The 23876-nt window shown below is 44.7% G+C and overlaps 1 long non-coding RNA gene and 1 pseudogene across 1 annotated transcript; both read left to right on the forward strand.

Moving 5' to 3' along the window:
• The first annotated feature begins 573 nt into the window (after nucleotides 1-573).
• Nucleotides 574-1922, forward strand: LOC115647611 (annotated as a pseudogene).
• LOC115647612 lies at nucleotides 576-22900 on the forward strand. The gene is made up of 4 exons (XR_003999374.1): nucleotides 576-586; nucleotides 8765-8767; nucleotides 21873-21880; nucleotides 22828-22900. It is a non-coding gene; the product is annotated as an uncharacterized LOC115647612 (long non-coding RNA).
• The last annotated feature ends 976 nt before the right edge of the window (nucleotides 22901-23876 follow it).

Below are 23876 nucleotides of genomic sequence, written 5' to 3' on the forward strand. Positions count from 1 at the left end.
GCTTTTTTTTTTTAAATTGGAATTTCTACAGTACAAAAATTCCAGTTTTTGTCCAGTTCCAGAAGACAGTCTTAAACCTTTGCTTAACTCAGTTTAATTTAATTTGGCAAGTTACTGATGCAAGCTAAACCATTTAACGAGGAGTTGAACTGGTTTGAGCTGATCTATATTATGAGATTGCCTTGGTTTAACAAGATTCATTCAAAATCAGTCTTTAAACTGGGACAACTTTTCAAGTAGAGACAAGGTCCAAGTCTCTGCCTTTATTGCTTTAGCTGGTGAAATCATTCCATTTTGGAGGAACATTCAGCTCCTCAGAGGCATCTATCTCAAATTCTGACATCTGTTTACATTTCATAATGGAAGAATTATAAAAAAGGAAAGTCTGTTTTTCTTATCATAGCTTTCTTACTGAAAGGAGACAGGATGTTTTAATCAGAGTTGGATCTTCCCTGCTCCCCTGGATAAGTCATCAGACTAATAAAAATGCCAGTTTCAAAGACACTTTTAAGACATTGAAAGGTGGGAAGCCTTTGATCAAGCATCAGAGCAACATAGCCACATCACGTGGTATTGCTGAAGCAGAGTCCCTTCTGGGAGGTTTAACCGCGCATCGAGCCTGCATTGGTGTCCTCCGCTTCATCATGGAGAGTGGTGCTAAGGGTTGTGAGGTGGAGGTGTCCAGTAAACTCAGAGGCCAGCGAGCCAAGTCGATGAAGTTTGTGGATGGCCTGATGATTCACAGTGGAGACCCTGTAAACTACGATGTCAATACAGCTGTGCACCACGTCCTTCTCAGGCACGGTGTGCTGGGTATTAAAGTAAAGATTACGTTGCCTTGGGACCCAAGTGGGAAGATTGGACCCCAGAAACCCCTGCCAGACCATGTCACCATTGTCGAGCCCAAGGAAGAGATCTTACCCACCTCACCCATCTCAGAGCAGAAAGGTGGCAAACCAGAACAGCCAGCCATGCTTCAGCCAGTTCCCACTGCATAATTGGATTTTTCAACACTGGAATGAGAAGGTGGACTGTGACCCATGAAAGGATCTGAATAAAATCATAAAAGAGCAGAAGAGAGGTGCTCCAGCAGGGTGAGGGAATGGTTCAGGGCATTAGTGAGCAGCTAGAGAGTCTTTCTTCTCTAAATTACTAGTATAATCCAGCCCAGGTCAGTACTTAATATGCAGTTGCCATCAGCTGGCAGTTTTCATATAACACCCTAGATGTTCTTGGTACCTTACAGGCAAAAAGAAAGACAGTCCCTTCTCCAAGGAGCTTAATTGTCAAAATAAACGAAGAACCCATTTGAATCACAACAGAGGGATGTGGCCTGAGGAAGATGGGTAGTGGAAGGAAGATACTGCTCTTAGAGTGCGTCTGCACTGCACACTTCATTTGGCGGTGTGCAAAGTGCCCAGACCTCCATTGGGGGTAAAAATACAAGTGTCGCTGGTGAGGCGAGTAAAGACACACCTGAAGGGTTTGGGTATGGAAGAGAGTATGTACATTATATGCTCTCGGCTTGTTCAAGCTATGCCTCTCATCTACGCTGCTAATTTTAGCTATTAGTGTCCCACTGCCTTTCTGCTGTTGGCGCCTTTCCCCACTACAGGAAGAAACTCCCTGAGCATGGAAAGGCTCTGGCAGGGGGGAGGTTGTGAGAAACAGGTTGGGCAGGTCTCCACTGTGAGGCCTTTGCCCATTGCAGAGAGAGGCTCTGGTAGCTCCCTTCCACTGGAGACTTTCCCCAGTTGCAGGTAAAGGCTCCAGCAGGCAGGAAAGTCTCTTCCAGCTCCATGCTGCTTGGGCATTTCCTCACCACCTCTCCTCTGCCAGAGCGTTTCACTGCCATGTCTAGCTACATACCGCCGTGTGGACACAGCCTGCCGTGTGTAGCTACATGTACCTACACACCCATCACCAGTGGTGTATAGCGTAGACGTAGCTTTAAGGTGCCTGCTCCAAAGTCAACGGGAGTCTTTCCATTTACTTCATTGGGCATTGGCTCAGGCTCAGGGATCCCTAATTTTGAAATCAGTATCGGGTGCAAAACACACCACTCTGTCAAAGAACATTGAGTTTCTGAGGTGGCCTGAACTAAGGTGTGAATAGTTTTTTTTCATGAAATGACACTGAGAAGAATATTCCTTATTTTCACACAAACCTAAAAAACAAAAACAACTCCCCCCACCTCTCTAATTGCTAAGGATAAGGGCTGCAGGTGCCTGGAGTCTGGCCTACTCTTTTCCACACAGAGGCAGACCCTTGAGAACAGGGAAGAGGTCCACTAGCAAGGCAGGGTGAGGAAACAGTCATGCACAGCTGCTGCCAATGTTGTTCCTAGTTTGTGGCTATGTTGAAGATTTTAGTTTCCAGGAATTTAAGGAGTGCACTCACCACCAGAGCCCCCACTCATGTCAGGACACAGTATTGCAGGAGTTCTTCCACTCTAGGACCCCCTTGAGTGCTGGGTCCACCATGGTCTGATGCTTCTGTGGCCTAGCGCTCGGATCAGGTCAGCTCTCAGTCCAGACCCTTTCCAGGATTAATAGAAAACAAATTAAATCTCAACTCAAAATAGCCTCCTGGGCATTAAAGCCCATTCTATAAACACTAATCCTTTATAGAGATCCAGTTTTGTTGAGCTTAGGCATCTGAGTGGGCCAAGTTTCTTGGATTAGGGCAGGGAGAGTTTGCCTCTGCTGTGCTGGCTTCACTCAGAACTGGCCCCTTGTAGAAGCAACCAGCCCTTTTCATTTGGTCTGCTGGGCTCTGATTGTCTTTCACCCGCTCCCAGCCCTTTTAGGTGCCAGAGGACCATCCCTCGCTGGTTCTGCCTGAAGCCAAACATGGGAGGCCTCTCTAGGCTACCCCAGAAGGTCTGAACTTGCAGCTCTTCTTTTCCAGAAGTATACCTGCATAGGGCCATGCGTGCCAAAGCAGTGGGGGCTCTGGCAGGGGGCAGGTAGGGCCTGGTACGCCCTGTCACACAGGGATGTCAAAGCAGCATGTTCCATGAGCATAGCATTCACCCCAGAAAGCGTTTCTTTGAGTCTGTTTTTTTTCCCCAGCCTCTTAACTAATGATCTGGAATCGGTGATTTGTACATGTCATAGTCATTGATATATTCATGTTTGCATGGAGGTTTGAGGTCTCTGAGACAGCCCCAGCCCCAGGACTGCCTTGCATCTCCTGCTGCCACTTCCTCCTGGGTCCTAATGCTCCCCTTCGTCATTTTCAGGGGTGATGTGTGGCCACTTCTGTTGTGCAATGGTCTTCAAGAAGCCACCAAACCCACTGCTCTCCTTCAGCTGAAGACTCATGAAAAGGGCTGGATAAGTCCTATAAACTCCCACCAAACTCCTTTATAGAAGCCAGCTGGTTTAGGGGAGCATTCCTATGGGCAAGGGATAATAAAACTTTTATTTTAAAGGACAGTGAAATATTTACGTGAGCTAGATAGACTCTGGCACAATGAGAATGGAGATGGGATAGAGAGGGGCATTTGTCAGTAACTCACTAGCATAAGAGGCAGATTTAATTTCCAGATTGCACCATTATTAGAGATTAAAAAGTATTAATTAAAAAGCAGTGTAGCCTAGTGGAGCGAGCAGTGAACCGGGACCCAGAAGCCCTGGGGGCTATTCTTGTGGCCTGCTGGGAGACCTTGGGAAAGACACTTCCATTCTCTGTGCTTCAGTTCCCCCCCCTGTAATATGGGGACAATAATAATGACCTCTTTTGTAAAGTGCTTTGAGATCTACTGATGAAAGTATCTAAGCAGTCTCCCTAGTAATTCAGGATTGTTCCTTCAAATAATGATAGTCTCCCATCTCAACATCTCACAGTACTTTACAGGCATGAATGAAAATAAGCCTTACCCATTACCTGTGACAAATGTAGCTACATGCTTTGGTGTTTTTTTTCCTGATCAGGTTGTAGTGACACTTCCAGAACCTCTCCAGGGAGTTTATTCTATAGTCAGATGGACTCTAATGCGAGGGAACTTTTCCCCAATAGTCATCTGAATTTCCTGTTATTGACCTTTGCACCTAAGTCTGGGGTTTAGATGCCTACGTTCCTTTGTGGATCCTACCCTTAGGCCCTGATTCTGGAAGGCATTCAAGACCACAGGTTCCCTAGGTAGTTGAGTAGTCCCAATAAGTCAATGCAACCATTTAGTTACTTCACATTAAACACATGTTCCTGAATCAATCAGAATATTTGGTAAGAGTATATCTGCATCCTTTTTGCCCCATCCTGGGATTGGTAACACTACAAAAATTCACTTTTCAGCTCCTGTGCATTATAATTTACTAAAATGTAATCTTCTTGGAGGGGGAGGGATAGCTCAGTGGTTTGAGCATTGCCCCCCACCCCCACCCCTAAACCCAGCATTGTGATTTCAATCCTTGAATTTAGGGATCTGGGGCAAAAATCTGTCAGGAATGGTCCTTGGTCCTGCTGTGAAGGCAGGGGACTGGACTCAATGACCTTTCAAGGTTCCTTCTAGTTATATGAGATAGGTGTAGCTTCATATAATGATAAAAACATCATATCAGATTCTACAAAACATTGCATTTTGGGGATAATGGAGCAAACCAGTATATTGCTTCTGTATCAGGGAGCAAATTCTTCTCTCCCATTCAGCATCTTATTCCATTCCATTGATTTCAATGGGGCTATTCATGGAGTAAGATGTTGCTCAGGATGAGCAAGGGTGTCAGATGTTGCCCCTTGGGAATAAAGTCCCAGATTCCTTCCTGTATCAGCGTTCCACTTGGCTTAGAGGAGCAGGGTGAAGGGTGGCATCAGGGAGCATTCTACAGACAGCTTTGTGCCAGCCTCACCTTGGTGCAGCTTGGGTGCTGTTCTAAACTATAGCGGCTGTCAATGGTCCCCTGGAGACCATGTGCCAGTGGGTGATTGCTGGAGCACCCTATTCTCCAGTCATACCCCTCCCTGCTGCTCCCCACATATGCAGTCCCCTTATGCTGGGACTCATAATGGGGCTTATATTGGGAGTTGGCTCTAGTGAATCTGAACCCAGTTCATCTATTGCAGGGGAAATAAAAGCCAATTTCTATTCTCTCCACAGTGAAAAGTGATGGGGGAAAAGGAAAGAACCTGGCCCAAAGTTTCCTTCAATGACCAAACCACATACTTTCCCCAAAATTTGTTTTAAAATCCCTTGATACTTAATTTGGAATGGTTGCTCTGACCTTCCTTTGTCCACTGTTCTTTGATTAGCTTTCCTGCTCTGGCTATTTGCACTGTTGATCACAAATATTAGAAGTGGCCCAAAATGAATTCTAAAACTAGTCCCATTTTAGTGTTTCGGTTTCTGGTGACAGTCTAGCAATTTACTCTGTACTAAAAGACAGGAAAGGTCCAGCCCCTGGACAAGCTGTCTGGCTGCTCAATACAATAACTAGTGTCACAAGTGCAATAAAATGTTATACAATTTTTATTGGTGCCCTCCTGGAGAATTATAGCAGTAGCAGCGGCTTGCAGAGCAAACGTACGAAGCTGCAGGCAGAATGCATCTGTTTCCTTTCTGTACAAGTCACTCTGTTCTCTATGTCTGTAAACAAGGACATTTCACATAATGTCTTAATAAATCATGTCTATAATAAAATGGTTTTTAAATATAGCCATGTCACTTCTCTATATTTTTTAAAATGAGCTTTTTCTCCCTTGTCTTTCCCCCAAAAAGGATTCTTCTGCTTCACCTCTTATTTCCTGGAGCTGTGCCAGCTCTATAAGTTTGGTGTTGGCTTTTATAGTAGCACTTAGAATAAAAAAGGAGTGTGGGGAGGCAGGGACACGTCAACAAGAATCCACTTCCTCCTGCTGAATTGAAATACATTCAGCACCGTGTTTCCTGCTGTTTTTCTCAGGCGACTGTTGCCTACTGGCAGAGGTAAAGATGGTGACAATCCAGATAGGAAGTTAAACAGTATAGCCTTGTTTCCTGTTTCAGAAAGTTGCTGCCAACTTCTAAAGTCCAAGAATGGATCATGTCCTTCCTCTGCCCCAGCTGTGCAATGCTATGGGAAGGAAAGAAATAGCAACTGTGTTAAACAGAAGGTGGAGGGACCGAGTTGCAGGGAACTTGATTTCCACAAGCTTTGGTAGTGGTGCCCTTCACGGAGATTTTCCATCAATGTGCTATTTAAATGTACTCTTAAACTGCTTAGAGGATTTTGTAGGACTAAATAGAATGGATTTAAATACATAAAATAAACTTGTCTGAATGCTGGATCACAAACATTTTGAAAGCCATTCCGTGCCCATTATTAGTGTCCATCTTACATTGCAAGCTCTTTGGGGCACAGCCTGGGTGTTGGCACAGTGCCTAGTGAAAACAGTTGTCATGATATGTGTTATATTATTTACCCACTAGATGTGTGTGTGCTGCAGAGAGAATTCCAGACAGAGTGTGTGATTACCTGCTAAACAAACAGGATAAAGCTGGAACTCAAGCTCTGTAGAAGTCTGTTTGTATGGGTCTATAGTTGTAACTGGTTTGTTTATTAAACACTTCCTGTTTGAGGACTGTGATTCCATAATCATGACAATAGACTTTAATGCTGATTGGGCAGACAACTGAGCTCTGGTGCTGACATAGCACAAATATTAAACAACAGTTATACTCCTGGAAGAGCAGTTTTAGACAGGGTGCATTTTTAAGTTCTGTGCTAGTGAAGGCATTTAGCATCACACCAATGATACACTTATCTCAGGGGCTTGAAGGTGGCAAGGGTGCATTTTTAAGACAATAATAGTGTCCTCTTCTGCCACTTGCACAGACTGACACTGAGATGGCAGTGAAATATTTGGGCAGGTTAAAATGTGACAGAGAAACAATGTCAAGAGGAATTAAATGAGTTTACAAGTAAATTATGTGAATAAAAAAAATGACAGGTTATAGTCACAAGCTGTTAAGGTGCTTTGTAGCATTTGAATTTTGTAGATTGTTCTGCAGACCTCATGAGGTCTAGTATTTGTCAACAGGATCATCCACTAGGGTGTATCACTAGCTTCCTCCCATGTTAAGGTGAAGCTCCTGGTATCTCAGGGTATGTTACACTGCAGTCAAAAACGTGTGACTGGCCTGTGCCAGTTGGCTCAGGCTAAGGCGGTGTTTAATTGCAGAGTAGATATGTGGGCTTGGCCTGGAGCCTCTGCTCTAGGACCCTCTGAAGTAGGAGAGTCCCAGAGCTCAGGCTGCAGTTAAATAGCCCCTTAGCCCTTTAGCCTGAAACCCCAAACTGGAGTCAGCCTGAGACCCCAAACTGAAGTCAGCTGGCACCCTCTGATGACTAAACCCTTCCATTGTTCCATTTTCAGGCCTCTATCTGTATTCTTCTTCACCGACTGAGCAAAAACCATGAGCAACAGATGATACAGTTCAACAAATAACATGCTACATTAAAAGAATTTATATAGATATTAAATCCTTAAAGACGTGCAATGCTGCAGCAAGACTGCTGTTAGAGCAGACGAATGAAGAAGAACGTTTGGAGCTGGACTAAAATATTAATACAAACTCCATTCTAGGAAACATAACGTCTTGCTTTAATATTTTCTAAAGAAGTGCATGCAGAGTGGGGCTAGAGGAGTGGAAATATACTGGGGATGCTTTGGCTACATGCTGTATTACACAATTACCAGCCAGTTTATTAGCTAGGATTTAACACTAATCAATGTAACAGGCAAGAATCCAATACTAGCCCTATTGCAGGCCAGGAGGATTTTCCCATTGACCTCCATGAGACCAGGCTCCATAGGTCATTTTGTGCTTAAAGTGTAACTGAAAGAAGACAATGATGTTCTTAGTCGCCTTTCTCTTCCTATCCCTTGACATCTCCCCATTTTCACAGACGCAGGGTTGCAGAGCCTCTATAGGCTTTCTTATCATATTGTCTAGATGAATTGAAATTGCAGCTGTACAAAGACAAATTGCTAAATTCTGTGGGTCCAGTCATCTGGGCTGGAATATGGCAAACAGCCAAGCCAGAAAAGACTGCAGATTATATGGGACGAGGAGCAAAGTGATGCAAAAAGCATGAAAAACAATGTGCCGCCTATCAGGCACTGTGAGGTTTATTCCACTCATGAAGTGCAGGTGATGTGCATAGGTCAGTACACGGAAAGAAAGGCATGATCCCAGCAAAAGGAGGTATGGGTAAGTACGGCCAGGGCTTCCACATGCCCGCCCAGCAGCCTTCACTGCTGCTGGTACCACTCTGCACACGCCTAGGAGGCCGCCTAGGCAATTTAAAAGGGCCCAGGGGCATGGGTGGCAGGTATTGAAGGCAAGGGATTATGAATCTGCCATACAAGGAGATGGAGGGTGCTGCCATAATGTGTCTATGGCAAGGAAGTGCTGCTGCTACCGTATCTACTGGGATTTCATACTTTGGAGGATACTAGAGTGCATATAGTACTTCCACATGAATAAGTCTTTGCATGTACCTTGCTCCTTTTTAAAAGTCTTTTTGGTGTGAAACAGAATTGCCTGACATTATTCATGCAAGACGAGGGGGGTTGTAAGTATGGATGGGAGACTGGAGACAAAAATACTGTGGCATTGTCAAGTATAATTCCCAATTCTGGACCTTAGCGTCCAAAATATGGGTACTAGCATGAATTCCCCTAAGCTACTTCCAGCAAGTACACATATGCAAATGAAAAAAAAAACAAATTAAAAGACTATGACCGCCTTTTCTTACTTACAATTCTGAATAAATAAGAGACTGTAGCAGGGAGATTGGCAGAAACCTGGTTGCACCTCTAGTCCCGTCCAGGACCCAGAGACAACAAAGCCAAACCCCAAACCCACAAACAAAGGCTTCCCTCCACGAGATTTGAACGTATTTTGTCTCCTGATTGGTCCTCTGGTCAGGTGGTTTGCAGGTCACTGTTTGTTAACCCTTTATAGGTGAAAGAGACATTAACCCTTAGCTATCTGTTTATGACAGGCATCCTTCCCTTACAAACTGGGAAAGCGAAACTCAGAGTCGGGCCTGTAAATGAAGCTAGACTTTCCTTGTCAATGAATGTAACGTTTTTTCTTTACAAGTTTTCTATTCTCTGGAAAGCTGTAAGCTGATTTCTCAAGGAGCTGCCAATTATTTTTGTGGAATTCCTGACTTTCCATGATGAAGTGTGGAATGGACTGTTCCTAAGCAATAATGTTCGCACAGTAACCATTCAATGCCAATTATCTGGTACACAAATGGAAACTTCTATTCTGCGGGGTGTGTTTAAAAAAAAAAAGAAGAGATATTTCCAAATAAATGATGTAAAATTGCACGATGTTACCCATCACAACCTGCCTCGCTAATACATTGTGAAAGGTAAGCCTTCAGTGTCTTATGTGAGTGCTCGTCGGTGGCAGCAGATTTTGTGAAACTGTTTGTAGAGCCCTGCAGATCCGCAGATATCCACTTTATATGCATGGATATCTGCGTCCGTGGATGCAGACATGGTTGTATTGTTTACCATCTTTATGGATTGCAGATCAGATGCGGATCCAGATTTTTGTATCTGCGCAGGGCTCTAGAGCAGCAGTTCTCAACCGGGGGGACCATGGCCCACTAGGGTTCTATGAGCTGGTTTCAGGGGCTCCACAGGGCAGAAGTCTAGAGCCCTGAGCCCAGTGTGCCCTGCGTGGGTGGGGGAGCATCAGAGCCTGGGACTCTGGGCTTCACTCCCACAGGGGGTACTTGGCTCTGGGCTTCTGCCCTGAGGAGTCCCATGGGCCCCCTGAAACTGGATTATGAACTCACAGGGGGCCGCAGACTCCCAGTTGCAAACGGCTGCTCTACAGGGCACTGGTGTGCATGTGGATACGTATATAAGGTGAAGTGCGGATCATAGGTTGGATATAAATTAATCGTTGAGGATGCGGATCCAAATTTTTGTGTCCACATAGGACTCCGTGCAGTAGGCAGTATTTTCAAAGGTCTCAAATAACTGGTGTAAATGAATTCTGAGATAAAAGGTAGGCCCCTCCCGATGTATGTTTCATGTGACCCATATTGCTTTTGTGATGCTGCGCAGACAAAGTGATGTGCATTGCTGCTACTTTGAAATATATGTGGTCATATTTTACGTTAAGGGTACATTTATAAGTAGCTTATAAAGGATTAGTAAACAAAGATTAGCTGTTACAAGCATATGACAGACATAAGAAGTTTGCATTATAGATGGTTATAAATACATCACTATAAGCAGGGCTGGCTCTAGGTTTTTTGCTGCCCCAAGCAAAAAAAATGTTGGCTGCCCCCCACCCCAGCCCTGGGCTCTCTTTCCCCTCCCCCCACACCCTCTGCTGCCCCAGTGCTGGGCTTTCCCTCCCACCCACATACCCTGCCACCCCAGCCCTGGGCTCCCCCTGACCAATGCTGACTCTGCCCGCTCCCCCCTCGCCTCCAGTCGGTCTGGCACTGGCAGGGTCTGGGTAAGCAGTGTGGCTCCCGGGCCACACCTCAGCCCAGGGTCCCTCTAGCTGGGGCGCCGGCCTCCAGGACTGGCTGGGACCTAGGAGGGCAGAGCAGGGGGGACCACCCTGGCAGGGGGTTCAGGAGCTGGGGCAGGGTAGCCCCAGAGGGAGTGGAGCCCAGGAGAGCAGGATGCGGTCCCCACAGGGCAGCGCCCTGCCCTCTATGGCCCCACTGCTGCTGCTGCTTCTGGCCGCCCTGCCACAGTCCCTGGGCGGCTCGGGCAGTTTTGCCCAGCCCCGGCTGCAGCGCTGCAGGGCGGCCGCCCTGTGACACCTGCAGATGGCTCTGTATGCCCGGGGCGGCCCCCAGCCCGAGTGTCCCCCATTCTGAGCCTGCCTGGTCCAGCCACAAGGTGCAGGCACTGCTCCCCCGCGGCATGAACCACAGTGGCCCCAGGGCGCCCCCCGTGCATAACATGCTGCTGCTGACAGGGCCAGCTCTAGGCTTTTGCTGCCCAAAGCAAAAAAAAAAAAGATGGCCGGAATGCCGCCCCTGAAAATGTGCCACCCCAAGCATGTGCTTGGTTTGCTGGTGCCTAGAGCCGGTCCTGACTACAAGGTGTTATAGATGGCAGGGCCGGCTTTAGGCCGATTCAGCCGATTCCCCGGAATCGGGCCCCGTACCTAAGAGGGCCCCGCGCCTTAAGCGCCTTTTAATTTTTTTTTTCCCCAGCTGCGGTCTGCTCTGGGGTCTTCCATGGCCCCGCTCCCCTGACCAAAGCACCAGCAGGAGCGTGGCTGCCCCGCGGCCCCACTCTCCCGGCCGGAGCCCCGGCCGGAGAGGGGCAAGCCGCCCCGCGGCCCCGGCCAGAGCCCCAGCCGGAGCGCAAGCCCTATCCTGCAGCCCTGCTCTCCCGGCTGGAGCTCTGGGCCCTTTAAATAGCCCCCAAAGCCCTGGGATAGCAGGGGCTCCGGGGGCTATTTAAAGGGCCAGGGCTCCAGCTGCCTCTGCCACCCCGTCCTTTAAATAGCCACCGGAGCCCCCCCGCCCCCATGTATTCTCCAAGGCTCCCACGGCTATTTAAAAGGTCCGGGGGGGTAGAAGCAGGGGAGCCCCGGCCCTTTAAATAACCCCCAGAGCCCTGGGATAGCGGGAGCCTTGGGGGCTATTTAAAGGGCAGGGGCTCCAGCTGCCTCTGCTGCACCCCCTGCCCTGCCCACACCAGCCCTGCCTCCCCTGCCTGCAGCCAGCTCTGCACCCCCCTCTGCACCCCGTGCCCACAGCCAGCCCCTGCCAAACCCCCTGCCCTGTCTCTAGCCAACCCCTGCCACACATCTCTGTGGCCCTGCTCAGAGCCAGCCAGACCCACACACAGCCCTGCCCGCACCAGCCCTGCACACCCTGCCCGCCCTGCCCACACCCATCCCCGCACCCCCTGCCCTGTCTCCAGCCAATCCCTGCTGCACCCCCCTGCCTGACACCAGCCATTTCCACACTCCTCTGTCTCCAGGCCTCTCAACCCCTGCTGCATCCCCCTGAGGCCCTGCCTGAAGCCAGCCCACCCCACAACCCCGTCTCCAGCCAGCCCTGCACCCCTTGCCCTGCCTGCAGCTAGACCCTAGCTCCAGTCAGCCTCATGTCCACTGCAGCCCTGCAGTTCCCAGGGCAGTAACCCTGCACACCTGCTTCAATGAGGGGGGGCAGGGAGCAGCTGGGACCCACACATGTGCACAGCCACAGGGAGTGGCAGGGACCCACACATGTGAAATGGCAGTCATTAATAAGCAATCAAAAGCATATATGATGCAATGTACATAATATATAATTGTATTATTTGTAATACAATGTATATAATATATAATTGTATATATAGTTATGGAAAGTAAATAATACATGGAAGAAATAAAAGGCTTTTTTTTTTTTACACTTTTTTATTTTTTAGTCATCCCTGCCAGGGCCCAGCCGAAAATGTTCGAATTGGGCCCCGCACTTCCTAAAGCAGGCCCTGATAGATGGTTATAAGATGGCTATGGATATGCTGGACTGATAACAATTGATTAAACCTTTATTAAAATATCAACCATTTATCAATGTACCCTTCATATAAAGCATGTCTGATTTTTTTCTGTCAGAATAGCTTTAATGTCATGCACATTTTCTTTATTCTCAAGTTCAGCTAACAAGTTTTCTGTGAACAGAGTACAGTAGATAGTGATGATTGCAAGGGATTCCAGGGCAGCGTTAAAGTGTCAGGAATGAAGATACTGAGATAGTCAAGACTTGGGTATGAAAGACACCAACATGGGCAAACTGTTCTTGGAGGGGGAAAAACAATGGTTTTTCTTAAAATTGAATTTTCTACTGGGGAAAAATGTTCATTTTTAGTAACTATTTTGTAGTAAAACAGAAAATCTATAAGTTGAATTTTTATTTTATTTTAATTTTCCCAGTTTTGGGAACAAAACAAAACAAAAGTTTTGGCTGGTTGGGCAAAAGTTGTCAGTAAAAACAAAACAATTTTGCCTGACCAAGTGTTTTGGTTTTTGGCTGGCATCAGTGCTAGATCAGCATCTCCTGCCCCAAAGGGAGATGGGCAGGACTGGAGGCTGCCAGGGACTCAAGGCACAAGGAAGGAAGACTATCAGCTACCTGCATGAGGCATCTCCATTTTTCATTGAGTCCAACTCTACCAGCCACCAACGGCCTGTGAGGGGAGACTCGTTATTTTTGCTTAATTTGTGGGCTTTCAGTATGTAAGGAAGTGAATGTTTAATTATTGCTATGTGATTGGTTAGTCAGTTGTTATCCCCAATTCCCCCACCTTTTCTTTTTGTCCTGGGTTCCTGCCCTTTCTCCTTCTTGGTTTTACTGTTATCTATTGGTGGAATAAAAGATTTGTGTATCCTGATCATCTATTGGTTCTTGATGTGACGGGTTCGGTCACAGAGCCCTCCTTGGGACTGTCACCTGATGTGCTGAATTTGCCTCTGAGTCCCTTTTCCCTGCCAGCTTGGGACTCCAGAACCCTGCCTTGCTAAGCCAGACACGCTAGCCTGCTGCAAACACAGACCCAGGTCTGGTCCATACCCAAAAAGCTGCAGACTTTAACCAAAAACTGCTTAGCAGGTCAACTATCTCCAGCACCCAGACACCCAGTTCCCAATGGGATCCAAACCCCAAATAAATCCGTTTTACTCTGTATAAAGCTTATGCAGGGTAAACTCATAAACTGTCTGCCCTCTATAACACTGATTGAGAGATAAGCTCAGCTATTTGCTCCCCTGGGTATTAATCACTTACTCTGGGTTAATTAATAAACAAAAGTGAGTTTATTAAGTATAAAAAGTAGGATTTCAGTGGTTCCAAGTAATAACAGACAGAATAAAGTAAGTTACCAAGCGAACTAAAACAAAACACGCAAGTCTAAGTCTAATACATTAAGAAACTGAATACAGGTGAATCTCACCCTCAGAGATGTTCCAATAAGTTTCTTTCACAGACTAGACTCCTTCCTAGTTTGGGCCCAGTCCTTTCCCCTGGTACAACCCATGTTAGTTCCAGCTGAGGTGGTAACTCAGGGATTTCTCATGATGGACAGCCACCTTTGTTCTGTTTCACCCCCTTTAACAGCTTTGGCACAAGGCGGGAATCCTTTGTCTCTCTGGGTTGCCACCCCTCCCTCTAAATGAAAAAGCACCAGGTTTAAAATGGATTGCAGTATCAGGTGAGAATTCCTGGCGCATGTCCTGTGAGACTTCATTACCCACTCGCTGACACACATGTATACAGGAAGGCTTACAAGTAAACAGAGCCATTTACAACCAGTTGTCCCAGTTGATGGGAGCCATCAAGATTTTAAACCACCATTAATGGCCCACACTTTACATAACTACAATAGAACCTCAGAGTTATATTCCATATTCCTAATTTCAGACACAAGAATGATGCCTTTATACAAATACGATGAACACAGTCAGTTGATTATAAGCTTTGCAATGATACCTTTTGTATAAAGCACACTTCAGTTACATCATATTTACACTCATAAATATATTTTTATAAAGCATATGGAGTGCAACGTCACACTTGATTTGCTGTAATTATAAATTGTAGGGTCCTAGAGATCATAGGGGCTGTGTATTAGTTTATACACTCTGCCACTGGCTGGAGGCACAGAGCACAATGTCCCACAACCCATTGGTGCTAAGGTGGGTCGCTGAGTCCCTGAGGAGGAAGGAACAAGGGACTCTGTCATGCTTGAAGAGCAAGTTTAACCCAGGTATATATTTATTAAAATACATAATTAAAAGTATTCCTGCTTTAAGAAACATTGTTAGTGGAGAAAGGGCACTGATTAATTTAATTTGTTGCTCAGCTGAAAAGGCCTAAGATATACAAAGTACACACACACACAACTGGATCACACAGTTGCTTTTCAATCTGTTCGGAAAACAACAATGCGTAAAGTTCCTGACATCTTGTTGGGCTGCCTTACTCATCACAATGGCTCTATACAACTGATGGGTAAATGGGCTACTCTGCAGTGTGATCCTGCCACAGCTGGAAGCATTTAAAAAAAAAAAAGCCACCAACCAACCAAAAATTAACAGGCTAAATCGGTTTTAAAAAGGAAACCTTTGCATGGTTTGAATGCATGCTGAGGTTCATCGGTGTCTGAAGTACAGTGTTTGAAGATGGTTCAGTGTCTCTCTGATGCACTTTAGAAATTAAGAAGGGGAGTAAAGACTGGCCCTACATGCGGCAATAAATAATGGATGCTTTCAACATCTAATTTGCATCTGAATTAACCAGACTTGCTAAATAAAGAAGTCACCCATTATGAAGGTGGAATTTAGTATCTGTCTTTCAGAATCCCTACTGTGTTGAGTAAGTGGGCACAGGGGCAGGGACTGGCAGCTCTGTTAAAAGCACCATTAATTAAATTTCCTTAGAATTAACAGACAGTTCACACTGAAGAACTGGAAATTTGATTTTGCTGAAGGGGGTCCTCAAGGAGCTTCTCATTATCCCCATTTGGCCTCAAAGTCTCGGGAGAGTGACACAAAACACTTCTACTGTGGTCCCATGGCGCTGTGGGCATCATTCCTTTGCAGCATTCACCTGCTCCTGTGGGGAAATTTAAGCCAGCTTCAGGCCCTGACATTAGATCCAATTTAGAGTAATATGTTTTTAACTCTAAATATGGCATAAACTCTACCAGGTTAGTTCTGTCCACAGAAATGGAATGCAGGACACATGGCTATTATGAGCCTAAAGCACCAAAGGTAATCAAGTAATCTGCAGGAGAATATAAACATTGTTTCATTACAATGTAGTGTACACATACACCTCTACCCCAATATAACGCTGTCCTTGGGATCTAAAAAATCTTCCCGCATTATAGGTGAAAATGCGGTATATTAAACTTGCTTTGATCCGCTGGAGCGCACAGCCCCGTCCCCCCCCCGAGCGCTGCTTTACCGCGTTATCTCTGAATTCGGGTTATATCGGGTTGCATTATAGTGGGGTAGAGGTGTTCTTATTCACAATAAAATAAACAAAATTCATATTCTCATAGATTATTTTTTAACCTGCAACAACCCACAATGTTACTCACAATTTAACACTCACAAAAGGCCATAATCCTCGTTTTTCTTTTCTTCCTTGAAAATGTTGTATATGTTTTTGGTCAAATCCTAAAAATATTTCAACCACCTCACCCCCAAATCAGTACATTCATTTGCTCTACCTTGTGACAGTGAGTTAAGATTCATATGATTTAGTTTGTAATAGCACCTAGAGGCCCTAACCAAGATCCCATTTGTGCTAGGCAGGGCTGGGTTTCCAGTTAGGCACAGCAGACACGCTTAGGGCTGCCGGCATTCTAGGGGTCATAGAAAAGTTGCCAAGTATGCAATTTTCTAGCCCAATTGGGCTATTTTAGCTGTTAGTTGCCGGAGGTTTTTTAGAAGTTGTGAGTTGCAGTATTTGGGGCTATTTTGCAGCCCTGCTGCCGCTGGCACACTGCTCAGGAGTTCTAGGGAGGGAGGGAGCCTCTTGATCTGCCCCTCCCCCTGCCAATATGCCCCACACGCCGCTTGACTCAGTTCATGCCCCCTCCCCTTAGGTGACGTTTGCAGCATGTGCAGAATTCTTGTCCAGGGGAGGCAGAACTTTTTTTTCCCCCTACAGAAAATGTGCTGCAGTTCTGCCTGTCACCCACCTGAGGCCACTGTGGTGCCAGAACAGCCTGAGCTGACTGAGGTTGGCTGGTCTGGCAGGCAGTGGCAAGCAGCTAGCAGGTGAGTGGCAGGTGTATATTTTCCTCAATTGAAAAATCACAGCAACCTTCTTGGAGCCAGGTTAGGAGGCAGAGCAGGCCCACAGGGCTGCTGGGATGGTGGCACATGGGGACGTGAAGGGCGGCTCCAGGCAGGGCCACACGGGGAGGCAGAAGGGGGGTACTAAGATGCCGTGCCTAGGGGTGCCTAAGGTGTAAATCTGACCTTGATGCTAGGTACTTTGCATACACATAGTAAGAGACAGCCCCTGCAATCTAAATAGACAAGACAGATAGAGTGGGAGAAAGGAAAGTCAGAAGTAGAGTACCAAGGAGTCTGGGAAAAACACCTTTTGGGTGGGCATAAGGAGAGTCAATAGTCTCTGCTGCTTCTGAATAAGGATGCTTGAGAACGGTGTGCCCCATGGGGGATAAGGGTATCTTAAACCCTAGTGTATCTTGCACTGAGGTTTAACTTGGGTAACAGAAGTACAGCACTTCAACTAGGTACTTCCATGACCCCCCCATCACCATAATGCCTAGGGGCCTCATAAACATGAATGTATATGTCCCTATAGGGGAGAGAAGTTTATGCCTACGAAAGAGAGACATGAAATGACTTGCCCGAGGTCACACAGGAAATTTCTTGCAGAACTGGGAAATGACCCCTGCATTTCTAAAGTCTCAGTGTAGTGCAGCAACCTGCATTCCTTGACCTTCTTTCATTAAGAAAAGATACGCTAGGGTGACAGCAATGCCAGTCTGACTGCCCAAAGTGAAAAGCCATCCAGCAGGCTTAATGACATTAACTGACTGCCAACTATATGACGGGTGCATAGGGAACAAAGCAGAGCTTACTAAAACTTGTGACAACTTTATAGTGTCTTGAGAAAATGGCTCCTTCTCTTGCTCCTCTGGGTGACTAAAGACAGAAGTGAGTGGCAAAAAGCCATTGGGAGGTGAAGATACCCTGCTTTGTAGCAGCCTATCTATTGCCTGCCATAGCATGATCCAGAAGGAGGAAGGGAGGAATGGCAAAACAGATACCTTTGAATGGTGAAATGTCCGGTGGTATAGCCTTTCACTTCTTTGTGTCTCGTGTTAATCTATGCTGTGTGACCCTCACAGCAAGGTAGCCTCCCTCAACATGAGACTTGAAACAAGAAGTGGGTAGAAGATCGTATGGTCAGGTGTACAGCTGTGTATTTATGGATGGAAAAGGTATTTTCTTTTTTTAATAAGGGAACTAAAAAGATGAGGAGGCAGAGTTGATGGATTGATATCAATCAGCATAACTCTGTTGGCTTCAGCTTCGGCCCAAGTAAGTTCTGGCCATTGTGTTTTGTTTAGTTATAAGCATGAGGATATATTTTTAAAAAATGGTTACACTGTTTTAAAGTAACTAACTACTCTCAGCTTTAATGTATATGTGCAATGAGGTTCATTAATTGCCTACATGCTGTCTCAAATATTTGATACACTGGGCAAAATACATTTCCACTGCTGTCAGATGTACCATATACAGTGGTCACCATTAAAATGTCAATATTTACCCAGAGTTATCACATAGTTGTCTATGATATTTTGCAGTGAGGGCCTGACCCAGAGCCTGCTGAAGTCAATGGAAAGGCCCCTATTGTTATCAAATAGTTTGGTTTAAGGATCCATATCCCTTTACTTAGTGGAGAAAATTGGTGTGGCTTCTAAAATATCATTGTGATATCTCTGGGTAGATGCTGAATTTCTAATGGTGAACACTGTGTGATCCCTTTGAAATGCCAATGTTCCAGTGCAACATGTTGGCTGCTCTTCTCTGCTGTGCATAGAACATGGTTGCTTTCTTCAATATGCCAGTGTTGAATGTTAAAATCATAGATGATTAGGGTTGGAAGAGACTTCAGGAGTCCAAGCCTCTGCTCAAAGCAGAACCAACCCCATCTAAATCATCCCAGCCAGGGCTTTGTCAAGCTGGGCCTTAAAGAACAGTTGGCACTTCAAAGAACAATACCTCCAAGGAACAAGAATGTTTCCTCATTCTACAAGTCATTTTAATTTAAGATCTAATTCCATCTAAGAATTCACTAGGGTCATTTTTTCACTTAGCTCCAGGGAAAATTAAAGAATGTACATCTCATCTGAGTGAGTGTGAAAATCACCACATGAAAGGACTTAAAAATACTGATTTTCTTAGTCATGGAAGATTATGGTGCAAAACATTCATATCATATGGAGCCAAGATATATTTACACCATCTGTAACAGATTAAGCCTCAGAACCTTACAGGATATCTCTTAAAAAGTATTTGTCAGATTAAAATTGTAGACATTACACGGGCAATGCAGTTAAGCTACCCGGAGTGAGTAGCATTTTATTCCTGTAATATCACGCTTTCAAACTTAGCCTGAACACTGACTATCACTCGGATGAAAAATGGTGGGAGCAGTTTGCCACTAAAGAGAATATTGCCTTCCATCCAGAGGGTGCTGACGATGAAAGAGAAGTTCAGGATTCTTGTAATTCCTAGCTACAGGTCTGCATTTTTTAATTTTTGTGAGCTGATACAAATCAGAGAGAGAGCTAGCGCTGTCAGGAAGCATTGAGAGGTACCAGGCAATTCAACATCAAAGATAAGGTAGAATAAAAGAATCTCACTGAACATCATAATTGGAGTGACTGATTTACTTCAGGAATCCATGAAATCATTGGGATTCTCAACACATTTATGTTATAATATTTTTTTAAATAAAGAAACAAATTCTGCATTTTCTAAAACCTATGCACATACGGTAATATCCCTCCCCCACACCCCATACCCCATAGGAAACAATTCACTTTAAAAATGAAATTAATTCCATATCCCTGAAAAGGTCATTTACTCAGGATTACTGGCAGGTGCCATAAGCTTAAGAGATGTCACTTGCATGTCAGTTCAGCTCAGCTGAACACAAAGCAAATTAATTCGGACTGATCAAATATTGTCTAAGGCTGCTGAGGCAGGAGTGATTTTGTATTTATGGTTAACTTTACAATAGGACCCAGAAAACGCTAATCTGGATCAGGGCTAGGCCTTGTACAAACACCTTGTAAGAGATAGGTCTTTCATCAAAGAGCTTACAATCTAATTACTACAGCATGAATCATTTATTATTGATTTGTATTTTGGTAGGATCAGGGACCAGAACCCCATTGTGCTGGGCATGGCACAAGCATAGAACAAAAAGAGGATCCTTGCCTGAACGAGCTTACAATCTAAGTAACCTTTTTTGTAGGAGTAGCATGCTGCCCTCTTTACAATGCTGCTGCAACAGGACATGATTTGTTTTTGTTGTGCCGATGGCTGGCATTTTAGAGGTTCCTCAAGGTGAAAAACTGGGTTTAGAGTCTGATTGGGCAGCACTCACGAAGGGTGCTGCTAGAACCATTGAAATATTATGCAACTGTCACTGCGTCTGAGAGAGTGAGCTGGACCACTGTAGCTCCACCGTCATCAGTGTGTCTGTGTTTGTGTTGGGAACCCAGCAGCATCTCCACCAGCGTTCTGGTTAATTCAGCCTTCAAGATCAGAATGTGAAGGGAAGGGGGAAGCCATCTACTTCCATTCCCAATCTTGAAAGCCAAAGTGCTGTCAGTGTTTGGCTGACTTATGCAAGGCTAAGGCAAGTGCTAGGGCTCTCAGTATACCAGTGTACGGCCCACTGTATATGTCAATGATTTTCATCAGAAGTTAATTTTGACCATGATTTTGGAATTCTGATGAGTTTCCCTGACAAAGGCTCAGATATATTTTATGTACTTCTAGATTGGGCTCTTCAAAGGAGTTTAAGGGAGTGAGGTGCCCAACTGCCACTGAATTTTAATGAAGTTTGGATACAGCTCCCTTAATCTACTTTGAAAACCTCACCCTTAGGCCTGGTCTACACTGGGGGTGGGGGGTTGATCTAAGATACGCAACTTCAGCTACAAGAATAGCGTAGCTGAAGTCGACGTATCTTAGATCGAATTAAAATTACTTACTTCGCATCCTCGCTGCGCTGGATCAATGGCTGTGGCTTCCCTGTCAACTTTGCTTCTGCCTCTCGCTCTGCTGGAGTTCAGCAGTTGATGGAAGAGTGATCGGGGATCGATCGCTACCCGCCAATCTGGCAGGTAGTGTAGACATACCCTTAGATTCCGCCAATATAATAAACTTTCTGCAGTTAGTTCCACATCTTAATGTAACTCGGCATGTGAGCATATTCTGGATCTGGTAAACGCAATGGACTCAAGTCTTCCACTGTGTCAATGTCTATGCAGTAGTTTTATCTCCCTGCTTATCTAGAGCACCATTCACAGTGCTGTCTAGGTGCTGAGTAAAGGATGTAAAAATGGCACCCCATCAGTCTATGTAAGGACCATTTTCTTTTTTACTCATTTAGTAGGTTCTAGTTTCTACAGTTTAATCCAGGTGGGGCCTCATCGTGTGCTCTAGTTCTGCATTGTGATCATGTTACCGATTTCTGCAAATAAAAATGTTGTGATGTTATAGAGTTTTACCCAAAACATCTCCTTGATCCAGTGTGATACCGAGGCCATTAGACATCTGTACATACTTAATGTGAGATGCTGCTAATAATGTTCTATTGAACTGACATAACTCCTGCCACCCTACCATGCCAATGGGTGCGGTCCATAAACAGTATCTTATAGCCCGTGAAAGCTTATGCCCAAATAAATTTGTTAGTCTCGAAGGTAACACAAGGACTTCTCGTTGTTTTTACTATCAAGACAGAATCAATATGTTTTTTGTAGTGGATGCTAAACTGTGATGGATTATTCGATAAGAAATAAACACTATAATTTTGTCATTAAACTGATTTCCTAAATCAGATGTTATGTATATTTCCTAATAAACTGATGCATGATGCTAGAACTTTGTTAAAGCAACTTCAGATTTCTCATTTCCTTTTTGATATGATGTCCTCTGAAGAACACCAAAGAATAACCTGACAGATACTGACGAAACTACCAAACTGAAATATCATCTTCACTTGACAACTATCAATAGTTTGCCAGCAAGAAGGAAGTTGTAAGAGGGTAACGTTGCAAAGGTGTATAGCTTTAACTTCTTCATATTTATATTTAATTGATGTGATAAGATGTGGAGGTTTGAATTCTGTAAATAAATAGAAATTAAATTTAAACTCTACTTTTCCATTAAGAAGCTGCATTTTTATTTCATGCACTTACATTTATATGATTCTTTATTTAACAAAGCAAGGGACAAAGGTTAGAAAGGAAACAAAAAAAATGAATAACATGAATGACCAATAAACGAAAAGACAGACAAATAACATAAAGCTGGTGACTAATAGCTCCAATGCATACAAAATAATAGCTTACAAAATTAGGAAAAAGGGGAATGTGAAAGCAGTAGAGTAGATAGAATTTAAATGACAAACTTTCTAATTTACTGTCCCTGGAATGTTACAGGGTGAAGAGATTGTAGGGTGGCTTCTAATCTCCAGTTAAATGGTGTGGTTATTATTGTAATCAGTGTTCTTGTAGCCGTGTTGGTCCCAGGACATTAGAGACAAGGTGGGTGAGGTAATATCTTGTATTGGACCAATTTCTGTTGATGAGAAAGACAAGCTTTAGAGCTTACACAGAGTTCTTCTTCCTATCTGGGAAATCCACTCAATGTCAAGGTGGAACAGACATAAAGTAATTAACACACATTTCAAGTGACCATTCAAGGTGAAGTGGCCAGTTGACACCTCTCCTGTCATAAGGAGGGAAAAAAGATGATGGCGGGGGCGGTGTGTTTAGTGAGTTACAGATTGTTGTATTAAGCCATAAATCCCTCCCAACTTAAATTCATAACTTAGCTAGATACTGAAAGTTGGACTGAATAGAGACACTGGATTTATGGCTTATTACAACAATCTCCCTGCCCCCTTTTTTTGCCCTTCTTATGACTGGAGAGTTGTTAACTGGCCACTTTATCTTGAATGGGCCCTTGTGTTAATTACTTATGCTAAACAATCTATTCCACTTTGTGTTTAGCGATGATACTCATACGTTTCTCAGCCTTGAAAAAGAGCTCAGCTTAAGCTTGAAAGTGTGTCTTTCTTGCCAATAGAAGTTGGTTCAATAAAAGAGATTACCTCACCCACCTTGTCTCTCTAGTGATATTGTAAAAACAACAAGAAGTCCTTGTGGCACCTTAAAGACTAACAAATTTATTTGACCATAAGCTTTCATGGGCTAAAACCTACTTCATCAGATGCATGGAGTGAAAAATACAGTAAGCAGTACATATCTATATCTATATATACACACACAGCACATGAAAAGATGGGAGTTGCCTTACCAAGTGGGGCGGGGGGGTCAGTGCTAACGAGGCCAATTCAATTAAGGTGGAAGTGGCCTATTCTTAACAGGTGACAAGAAGTCAGAAACAGTATCCCCAATAATGTCACAGCAAACTTGGTGGCTGAACTTTGTGACTTTCTCCTCACCCACAGCTATTTCAGATTTATACCTTCAAGTCAGCGGGACTGCTATGCGTACCCGCATGACCCTACAGTATGCCAACATTTTTATGGCTGACTTAGACCAATGCTTCCTCAGCTCTTGTCCCCTAGCACCGCTACTCTACTTGTGCTGCATTGATGACATCTTCATCATCTGGACCCATGAGAAGGAGGGCCTTGAGGATTTCCATCAGGATTTCAACAATTTCCACCCCACCATCCACCCCAGCCTGGACCAGTCCACACAAGAGATCCACTTCCTGGACACTACAGTGCTAATAAGCAATGGTCATATAAACACCACCCTATACCGGAAACCTACTGACGGCTATACTTACCAACATGCCTTCAGATTTCATCCAGACCACATCACACAATCCATTGTCTATAGCCAAGCCCTAAGATTCAACCGCATTTGCTCCAATCCCTCAGACAAACACCTACAGGATCTCTATCAAGCATTCTTAAAATTACAATACCCACCTGGTGAAGTGAAGAAACAGATTTACAGACCAGAAGGGTACCCAGAAGTCACCTACTACAGGACAAGCCCAACAAAGAAAGTAACAGAGTGCCACTAGCCGTCACCTATAGCCCCCAACTAAAACCTCCCCAGTGCATTATCAA

This window comes from Gopherus evgoodei, chromosome 3 (assembly GCF_007399415.2).
Source record: "Gopherus evgoodei ecotype Sinaloan lineage chromosome 3, rGopEvg1_v1.p, whole genome shotgun sequence".
Taxonomy (NCBI): domain Eukaryota; kingdom Metazoa; phylum Chordata; order Testudines; family Testudinidae; genus Gopherus; species Gopherus evgoodei.